The sequence below is a fragment of the Triticum aestivum genome, chromosome 7D (assembly GCF_018294505.1).
Source record: "Triticum aestivum cultivar Chinese Spring chromosome 7D, IWGSC CS RefSeq v2.1, whole genome shotgun sequence".
Lineage (NCBI taxonomy): Eukaryota > Viridiplantae > Streptophyta > Magnoliopsida > Poales > Poaceae > Triticum > Triticum aestivum.
The window spans coordinates 202,429,240-202,439,909 of record NC_057814.1 but is presented as its reverse complement, the minus strand read 5'-3'; positions in this window follow the sequence as shown (position 1 = coordinate 202,439,909).

Here is a 10,670-nt window from a genome sequence, read left to right as displayed (position 1 = left end):
TTTTCGCGAAATACAGAGGCCCTTCCGGTGGGTCCCAGATGTCAAGTGGAGGAATCATTATTTTGTGCGTAATAAGGAGGCATTTCCTTGTGTGCGGCCGTGGACCCAGCTGTCAGCCTCTCCACGTACAGTCCACTTCCGATGGATGTCGCTCGTTGACCACGTTGACCACGCCGCGCCGAGAGCACCAGGGCAGTGGACGACGGCGAGGCCTAGGAAGGGAACGACACAGAGCCGGGGAAGACTCGGCAGTGGTTGCCCATGCGGTGGGGAGTACGAGGGTTTACCGGTCCGGCTGCCGTCGCCGGAAAATAATAGGAGGTGTGGGTGATTAGAGGAATGGCCTGGCCAGCAATGGAGTAGGGTGGGGCGGTGCGGCCTTTGCGGCAGCACAGCCGGCCACGGGAGGCGGGAGCAGGCAGTCCCACCGGCGCTGGTTTGGGCGGCTGGAGTAAGAAGATCAGATATTGAAGAAGCAGCATGGCCGTTGGATTAACATCCAACGGTCACTGCTGCTAGAATCGTTTGTGGACTAAGTTGACAAAGCCAAAGTACACATCAACCTAGTAGACCCACAAGTCAGCCTCCAAATCTGTCCCAAACATCATACAACCCGAAATTTCTAGCCAGATTCAAATTAATTTAAAAACTAAACATACCTTAATTTAAATCTAATGAAATTTTACCCGCACAAAAACAATGAAATTTAAAATATCAAAATCCGAAAGAAAAAAGTATTTTGGAACTAATTGCCTGTTTGCTGTATTTTTTCATTTTACAACCCATTTATTATTACTTATAGCCCATTTCTTATTACTTATAGCCCATTTTCTAGGCAAAATGCATCCCTCCTTGTCTTGAAAGATTTCTGGCCCAGCAGGGCGTAGAAAAGCAAGTACGCCTACGTTGGTTATTCTGCAAAAAACAAAATAGCTGGCCCAGCCATTTTCAGAAAGGAAAAAACAAATTGGGCTGGTCATGTGCTAAACATATGAAATAAAAGCCTGGGCTAGACGGGCCATAGCTCCCGCACAACCCAGTTCCCTTCTCCGTCCCATAAAAACAAAATTACTGAGCGCGCTGCTGGGTCCCTACTGTCATCCTCACCATGCACAGTCATATCCTTATTCCTCTCGGTTGTTGACCATGTTGACAACACTGGAGGGCGGCGCCGCGGCGAGCGAACCAAGGCGGAGGACGATGGTGAGGCCTCGGACGGGAACGAACAGGAGCCGGGGAAGATCCGCAGAGTTTTAGGGTGCAATGTGGCCATGATGCGTGCGCGGCAGCACAGCCAGCCGTGGGAGGCGGGAGCAGGCGTCCCGCCGGCGCTGGTTTGGCTTTGGCGGCTAGAGGAAGAAGAGACTGAAGAAACACGACAGACGTTGAATGTCAATCCAACGGTCAAGGTTGGCACAATCGTTTGTTGACTAAGCCGACACCAAGTAGCATACTTTTTTATATATAGGAAGAAAAGAAAAACTGGGCTCGTTCGCCTGGTAACATTCCTGAAACTGCGACCGTTCGATCTTGCGTCGCAACTAAAACTGCGAGGAAAATGCGTTCGTCTGCCGTCCTCCTCCCAAGGAACGTTCGTCACATAAGTGACTAGCACCCTTGGTATTCAACCGAGAGGCCTTGGGTTCGAGTCCCGGGAACTCTCAATTTTGTCCTCCTTCCTTCCTCGCAAAAAAAGGAAAGAAAATCAAAGACTTGAGAAGACGTATAGAACAAGCTAGTGTACCAGTAAAGAGACGTTGCTAAGTTTTAGAAAAAAGAGAGACGTGCTCCTGTAGCTGGTTTGAATCCAAACCTAGACTATGACTATATATGGTGCTATGATACTCTGCAAGTAATGAAACTGCCATATCCAACGTTCGCTTCTCCTTTTCTCTACTTACTCTGCCTAGCATCATAAGCTCTGGCCGCAGCAACCATGTCCGCTGGCTGCTCGTCCACCTGCTCTTCAGCAAGCAACAACCAGATATGCGCCAAGTCGCCACCCGTACCATCGCCCGTGGGTCTCATCACACCCCCGCCGGCACACGCACCGCAGCCGGTTGCTCATCGCAACCCGCTACCGTTGGTGTGGTGCCACTGCTGCAAATCACGCAGAGTCATCCGTCGTGTCTCAACCACAATTCTCAACCCTGACCGAGTCTTCTGCAAATGCCCGAATCATGGGGTAATAATATGTTTAAGTGTTGTTCTGCTGCTTTCAGTTGCTAATTTTTTTAATAGTTTGGTTGATGATCTTCCAATTTGATTCGTGCAGAAAAGGTAAGATTCATGTGATTTGTATTTCTGGGAAGTTGTTGATGTGGGGGAATGCAACTACACTGATTATTTGGTTAACCGAGGAATCCCAATACCAGCAGGTTGGTGTGTTGGACAAGTAACTGAAGGAACGTCATAAGAGGAAGATGCAGAGCAGAAGGTTAAAGATGCGGTTCCTCTGATCATGGCCAAGCAACAGCTGCTGAACGTCCTTGACAGGAATGAGGAGATGAAAGAGCTTGTGAAGATAATGGGCAAAATCGATGTGCTCTGTAGGATGATTGTCTCTTTATTTGCAGTGTATGTAGCACTCGTGATGTATTCAGTGGCTATGACATGAGCACTTTGCTGAAACTAGTAATGAATGAAACCTGTGTAGCAGGCTGGGCGTAGTGTTGTGAACATCTAATGATTTCTATTAACGGAAATCGGGGGGGGGTATCCCCTTTTGCTCATAAATAAATAAATAGCAGAGGCCCTTTTGGTAATAAATAAATAAATTAGCAGAGGCCCTGTCGGGTCAGCTTTGTTCCCATTCGAAGACGTCGAGCAAATTGCAGTCCAACAGCAAACTATGTCATCAAATTCAAGTTTCACAGCCAAATATGAGTACAACTAAACAACGATGTCATCATGTTTTACTCGTCATACAATCACCAAACACAAATCAACATACATAACAAGTGATGTTCTCATAGCAAAATACTAAACAACACGTTCATCAGGTTTCAGTTGTCATAGCAAGCACAATTTCACATAGTAGATAAAAGAACGTCTTTCGATAGGAAAATACGACAAAAGCAATCTAATCATCATCCACAGCAGCAGCGTCAACATCTTCGCCATGTGTATCAGTCTGAATCGTAATTCCCTAGAGTGTCATCTTCTTCTTCATCCTCAATGTCCTCGAACGTTGGCTTCTTCTTGATCAACTCTTGTATGTCCACAGCACGACAGACAATCTTTTCGCCAGCGTCATTGACGTGATGGTTCTCAAAGATATTAGGAACATCTGTGGAATCTTGTACATCAGGAGCGGTGTAAGCATCATCTTGTTGTGCAACTTCATTAAATGAATTCCTCTACTCAAACATTTGCAATACTCTCCAGTCATCGCTACGTGCAAATGTGTCTTCCAAGAAAAATATCTGTGTTGCTTGATTTGCCAAAATAAAATGCTCGTTGGTCTGGTACGCCGCCTTGACATTGATGGATTTGAAATAATCATCAGCTCTGGGTTTTGCGATCCTGGAAAACAGGTTATACCAACGACAGCATAACAGAACCACACACCGATGATCCTCGAAACTGGAGATACACTGCAACTGAACAATGTTTGTTATGTTAGCATACATTTCCGTTGTCTCTCTGTCGTACGTATCCGTGCTCATGATGGCACTGTTTTGTGTCTTCCTGCCTTCATCGCGTGCAAGGGTGTTGTAGCGCACATCCCCAACAACGCAAGTATCAGGACCCATTGCTAGTGCGTAAAGGGCATCATCAACTGCCTGCCCATCCTCTCGCATCTTCTTAACCTATGTTTAGAAATAGACAAGCTGATCATCTTATGTACTCAATATATTAAAAAAACCGACAGTGCAATTCAATAGCTTACATGGCTCTTGAACCATTTTGCAAATCCTGCCATAACTAGTTTGTCAATGTTTCTTGGGTTTTGCGGCAGTAACTCATTTTTTTAGATGCTGCACAACATAGTGATCGCGTCAAACATCTAAGTATATAAGAATGTGCTGCAAGTTTAGTAGATTACGATTTATAAGCTGCAGTACTTAGCACTTACTTGATATAAGGTAGTATCTCAGGACAGTTATTCTACACATACCAAACCATTTTGTCCAAATCTTTAGGTTTGTCCTCTTGTTGACTCTTCCCTGTAACTCGAACAGAATAATCAAAAACACTGAGCCCGGGATTGTCTTCACCCACCTCTTTGCTAAGCTGATAAGCTGTTTCAATGTATTTTGAGCAGAATGTCAATGCTTCTGTAGCAATGTAGTCCTCTGCAGTGGAACCCTCGGGTCTAGCTCTATTCCTGACATAGCCCTTGAAAGTGCCTAGCCGCCTTTCAATAGGGTACTCCAGCCATACTGTACTGGACCTCTAAGTAGTGCCTCATCAGGTAGATGAACAGCCAAATGCACCATCACATCAAAGAAGGCTGGAGGATATATCTTCTCAAGGTCGCATAGGATAGTTGGTATCTTGTCTCTAAGACGCTCCAAAGCATCTATCCTGATATTTCTACTGCAGAGTTCCCTGAAGAATTGTCCCAACTCTGCAACTGCTCTGTATAAGTCAGGGCGGCCCAATCCTCTAATGATAACAGGTAAAACCCTTTGAAGTAGGACTGGCAGTCATGAGTTTTCAACCCTTATTCCTTGTTTCCATCTGCACTGACTCCCCTTTCAGGGTTGGAAGCAAATCCATGTGGGAATCTCACACATGACAGGACCTCGCAGAATTCTTTTCTTTTACCTTGTCCAAGACGTACACAGCTAGTGCCATATCCCGTGGTTTAACTTCATCTTGCACCTGCAAATCCTTTCTGATACCCAGATGTGTCAAATCAATCCTAGATTTTAAGGTATCTTTCGTCTTGCCTTCAATATTAAGAAGTTGCCGACAATGCTGTCACATATATTTTTCTCGATGTGCATCACATCAAGATTATGCCGCAGATCCAAATCTTTCCAATACTCCAAGTCCCACAAAGTGGACCTGCGGGTAAACAATAATCTCTCTTCTGCCTTGCCACGCTTCCTTTTCCCGCTACCATTACCAGGATGGTTTCCTGGTGTAATATGTCTGACCTTCTCTAATTCCACTTGCAACTCACCGGCGGTGAGCCTCTTTGGCGCATCACGGTTTTCATGCTTTGCATTGAACACATGTCTTCGGTATTTTGTAGGACGCGGCTTGTCCATGGCAAGGAAACAGAGTGTCCAATGTAACAGATCTTGCTAAGTATTGCGTATGACAGCGGATTCCTGTCACAACGAACACATGCATTGTAACCATGTGTCGTTCGCCCTGACATAGTGCCCAAAGCCGTATAATCATGGATGCACCAAATTATAACAACATGCAGAAAGAAATCAGCTGGTGGGCTGCTATATAGGTCTCGAGTGAGAACACCCTTCCATAGCTGTTGAAGTTCCTCCACAAGAGGCTCCATGAATAAATCAAAATCCTTTCCAGGACTTTTTGGACCTAGGATGAGCAAGGCCATCATGTAGTTTGATTCTTTGGTACAGACATTTGGAGGCATGTTGTAAGGGATAACAAGCACTGGCCACATGCTATATGTGGCGCTTTGGTGGCCAAATGGGGTAAATCCATCTGAAGCTAAGCCAAGTCTAATGTTTCTCGGGGCAGCAACAAACTTTTTGTGTTTCTGATTGAAGCTTTGCCACTCACTACTATGAGATGGATGGCTCATTACATTCTGATCTCTGTACTCCTGGTTCCTAGAATGTCGTAGTGCATCCTCTCTTGTTTCAGCATCATGAAACAACCTCTGCAATCTTGGTGTAATTGGAAAATGTCTCAGAACATTATGAGGAACCCTCTTCATAGCATCGCCATCTTTCCATCTTGATGATTTGCATTTCGGGCATTCACTTAAGTTGGCATAATCCTTCTGGAACAGAACACAATTATTCTTACAAACATGGATCATATCACATCCAGTTCCAACTGCACAAAGGAAATTCTTCATTTTATTGTAGGTGTGTGGTAGCTCAGACGCATCTGGGAAAGATTTGTGGAAAGCAGCCAACATCGCATCGAATGATTTGTTGGTCATCCGCTCAGATGTCTTCACCTGAAGAAAGGTGACCATAGCTGAGAATACTGACAGCTTATTTCCTGGGGTGACAGCCACGTTGCATTGTTCCAACATGCGGGCCCACCATTTTTCTTCTGCAGGTGAAAGTTCACGAAATGCTCGAGCATTTCGTAGCAGTGTTTCAATGTTTGTCAAACTCACTGGCTCCACCACCACCACCTCCCCCTCTTCCACCTGAGCATCAGGCAGATCAAGATGGTGATCTGCTGCTTCCATGTAGTCAGTAACATTGATGTTCACAGCTTCACCATGATGAACCCACCTAGTATATGTGACCGACATCTCATACAAGTGTAGATGATTTTGCACAGTTGACTGGGGTCTTGTAACTGAATTCATACAACTGCTACACGGGCAGAGCACATCTGATTTCGGACCGCCGTACTCAGCTTTGATAAAGTTCATGAAGTTTTCAACCCCCTCGACATATGCAGCGGAGAATCTTCGAGCAGAAGTTATCCAAGTCATGTCCATCTATTGGACATACAAATTAGTTCTTCTACTAGATATTACAGGAAAAACATATACGCTTTTTTATGAAGTCCAGCAAAAAATACCTAGGTCGATGTCTAAAGCTATGGCAAGATATTTGGACGAGCAGATCTAAGTAACGAGATATATGTAAAGCTAATTCAGCAAACAGATTTGAGTGCTAAATTATGGCAGGTTGTTTCAGCAGTCAATGAGGCCGAGCACACAACCATCGAACTATCAAAGGCCATCGCAGCAACAAAGATCGAGTATAAAATAGTGTACAACTATTTCACCTAACAGATTGGCTACTAGACCATGGCAATCTACGTCACAATAAATATATGGCAGGATATTTTAGCAACTAATCGGGCTTGGCATGCCATCTCAGCTAAGAAGATTGAGTGCAGAACAGGGCAAGGAAGCTTCTGAAGCAGAGCATATTGACTGTAAACTACTTCGGCAAACAGTGAGATTAACAGCATCTATCAGCTAACATTCAGCGCTACACCGACATGAACGTGGCCTCAGTCTAGAATGCGCGTACCGTGGGAGAAGCTGACCGTCGTGTGTCTCCACACGAACATCGGCAGCGCTGGCGGCGCTGACCGCCGTGCGCCTCCACAAGAACGTCGCCACCGGTGGCGGCGCGACTAGAGGACGGCAGTCTACGAGAGCGTACTGTGGGAGCGAGAGGATCGCTGTGCGTCCCCTCGACGAACCGCGGCACCGACGTATTGGTGCGGCGGGGAGGGAGGATTTGGCGGAGCGAATGGAGTGGACGGGGACGGGGGGAGGAGGGTTTGGGGAATATTATTAGCTAGTTGGCCGAAGGGCGGTTGAATTTGGGATTTGGGGGGAATGTTTTTTGGGGCGGGGAGGGGCGGAGGGATTTTCGTGCGGTGGGCGGGGGGAGTGCATGGTCGGTTTCTCCAAGTGCAGTCCCACGTGTCAGTGAAGAGGCAAGCCGAAGCGCGTTCCGTTTGCGTGAGCCGTGTGCAGGACCGAACGTGTGTGGGGTGCAATGCGACCGCGACAGGGGTGCTGTTAGTGTACCGCCTTTTTTCCTTTTAATAAACTAGGTGCTTCGCCCCATAAAGAAAAAACTTGGTGCTTCGCGTGATCCATCGATACTACTACTAGTAATCCGGTAATCCCGACTAAAACGGCGCGGTCGGGTCTTTTCCCGCGCGATATGCTGGGAGGTTGGCTTAGTTGGGTTTTTTAGGACGAGTAATGCTACACCTACGTAATCCAGTTACGTAATTAACGTAATGTGAAACGTGTGAGCTGTTGATTGTAGATTGGGGGGAGGGAAGGGCCCATCACCATGAAAATCAAGGAGGAGAGAGAGAAGCAATTTACATTAACCCTTTTGTAGGTTCCCGTAGATGTAGAAAGATGTGAAATGCGTGAATGTGTAGTGGACGTACTATTGGAGTGCCTAAGATAAATTGTGTATGTAGACTATATGTTTATTTTACTTCGCATGTTAGCTTTGTCTCGGTTCAATAAAAAGCAGAGTTGGTGATGATGGTCTGCCTGCCATCCTGCAACATAGGCCGTCCGATCTATATCTAACGGATAGGAAGGAAACTATGACAATTACCCGCACTCCTCTCCACATATGCAGATAAGGCCTTCCCTCGTTCATCCTTTTCTCCCACAAGATCTTGATGTTCCGTGCAACGCACTGGCATCTTGTTAGTACTCCTACGATATACTATATCATTGTGAAAGTTCATACACACCGGCCGAGATTAATGCAAACACGACAGGTTTTCATTACATTTCGAACTTTTATAGGACAGAAAAATAAAACAAACCCGACCCTAAACCTATTCGACGGCGGCGACCGACGTCCTCCATCTGCGATCTCCATGTACGGGGGTGCTACCTCTTGAGCATCCGTTGGTTTTCCCTTGAAGAGGAAAGGGTGATGTAGCAAAGTAGCGCAAGTATTTCCCTCATTTTTTGAGAACCAAGGTATCAATCCAGTAGGAGACTACACGCAAATCCCTCGTACCTGCACAAACAATCAAGAACCTTGCAACCAACGTGATAAAAGGGGTTGTCAATCCCTTCACGGCCACTTGCAAAAGTGAGATCTGATAAAGATAATAAGATAAATATTTTGGTATTTTTGTTGTATAGATTGGAAAGTAAAGATTGCAAAATAAATGGCGGCAGAAATAGCAAATTGATAGGAAAATAATAATGATGGAAGATAGACCCGGGGGCCATAGGTTTCACTAGTGGCTTCTCTCAAGATTGCATATTCTACGGTGGGTGAACAAATTACTATCGAGCAATTGATAGAAAAGCGCATAGTTATGAGAATATCTAGGCATGATCATAAACCCACAATTCATCGGATCTTGACAAACACACCACAAAAAGAATTACATCGAATAGATCTCCAAGAAGATCGAGGAGATGTTTGTATTGAGATCCAAAGAGAGAGAAGAAACCATCTAGCTAATAACTATGGACCCGAAGGTCTGTGGTAATACTCACACATCATCGAAGAGGCTATGGTGTTGATGTAGAAGCCCTCCGTGATCGATTCCCCCTTCGACGGAGCGCCGGAAAAGGCCCCAAGATAGGATCTCATGGGTGCAGAAGTTTGCGGCGATGGAAATAGGGTTTCGTGGTGCTCTCGGATGTTTTTAGGGTATATGAGTATATATAGGTGAAAGAAGTAGGTCGGTGGAGCCATGAGGGGCCCACGAGGGTGGGGGCGCGCCTACCCCCTGGGTGCACCCTCCTACCTCGTGGCCGCCTCGATGCTTCCTTGACGTCCACTCCAAGTCTCCTGGATTGCGTTTGTTCCAAAAACGATCCTCGCGAAGGTTTCATTCCGTTTGGATTCCGTTTATTCCTACACTGAAATAGGAAAAAAACAACAATTTGCACTGGGCCTTCGGTTAATAGGTTAGTCCCAAAAATAATATAAAAGTGCATAATAAAGCCCATTAAACATCCAAAACAGATAATATAATAGCATGGAACAATAAAAAATTATAGATACGTTGGAGACGTATCAAGCATCCCAAAGCTTAATTCCTGCTCGTCCTCGAGTAGGTAAATGATAAAAACAGAATTTTTGATGTGGAATGCTACCTAACATAATTCTCAAAGTAATTCTCTTTATTGTGGCATGAATGTTCAGATCCGAAAGATTCAAGATAAAAGTTTAATATTGACATAAAAATAATAATACTTCAAGCATACTAATAAAGCAATCACGTCTTCTCAAAATAACATGGCCAAAGAAAGTTATCCCTACAAAATCATATAGTCTGGCTATGCTCTATCTTCATCACACAAAATATTTAAATCATGCACAACCCCGATGACAAGCCAAGCAATTGTTTCATACTTTTGATGTTCTCAAACTTTTTCAATTTTCATGCAATACATGAGCGTGAGCCATGGACATAGCACTATAGGTGGAATAGAATGGTGGTTGTGGAGAAGACAAAAAGGAGAAGATAGTCTCACATCAACTAGGCGTATCAACGGGCTATGGAGATGCCCATCAATAGATATCAATGTGAGTGAGTAGGGATTTCCATGCAACGGATGCACTAGAGCTATAAGTGTATGAAAGCTCAACAAGTGAAACTAAGTGGGTGTGCATCCAACTTGCTTGCTCATGAAGACCTAGGGCAATTTGAGGAAGCCCATCATTGGAATATACAAGCCAAGTTCTTATAATGAAAATTCCCACTAGTATAAAAGTGAAAACATAGGAGACTCTCTATCATGAAGATCATGGTGCTACTTTGAAGCACAAGTGTGGTAAAAGGATAGTAGCATTGTCCCTTCTCTCTTTTTCTCTTAGTTTTTTTATTTGGGCCTTTTTTTTCTCTTTTTATGGCCTCTTTTTTTTCGTCGGGAGTCTCATCCCGACTTGTGGGGGAATCATAGTCTCCATCATCCTTTCCTCACTGGGACAATGCTCTAATAATGATGATCATCACACTTTTATTTACTTACAACTCAAGAATTACAACTCGATACTTAGAACAAAATATGACTCTATGTGAAT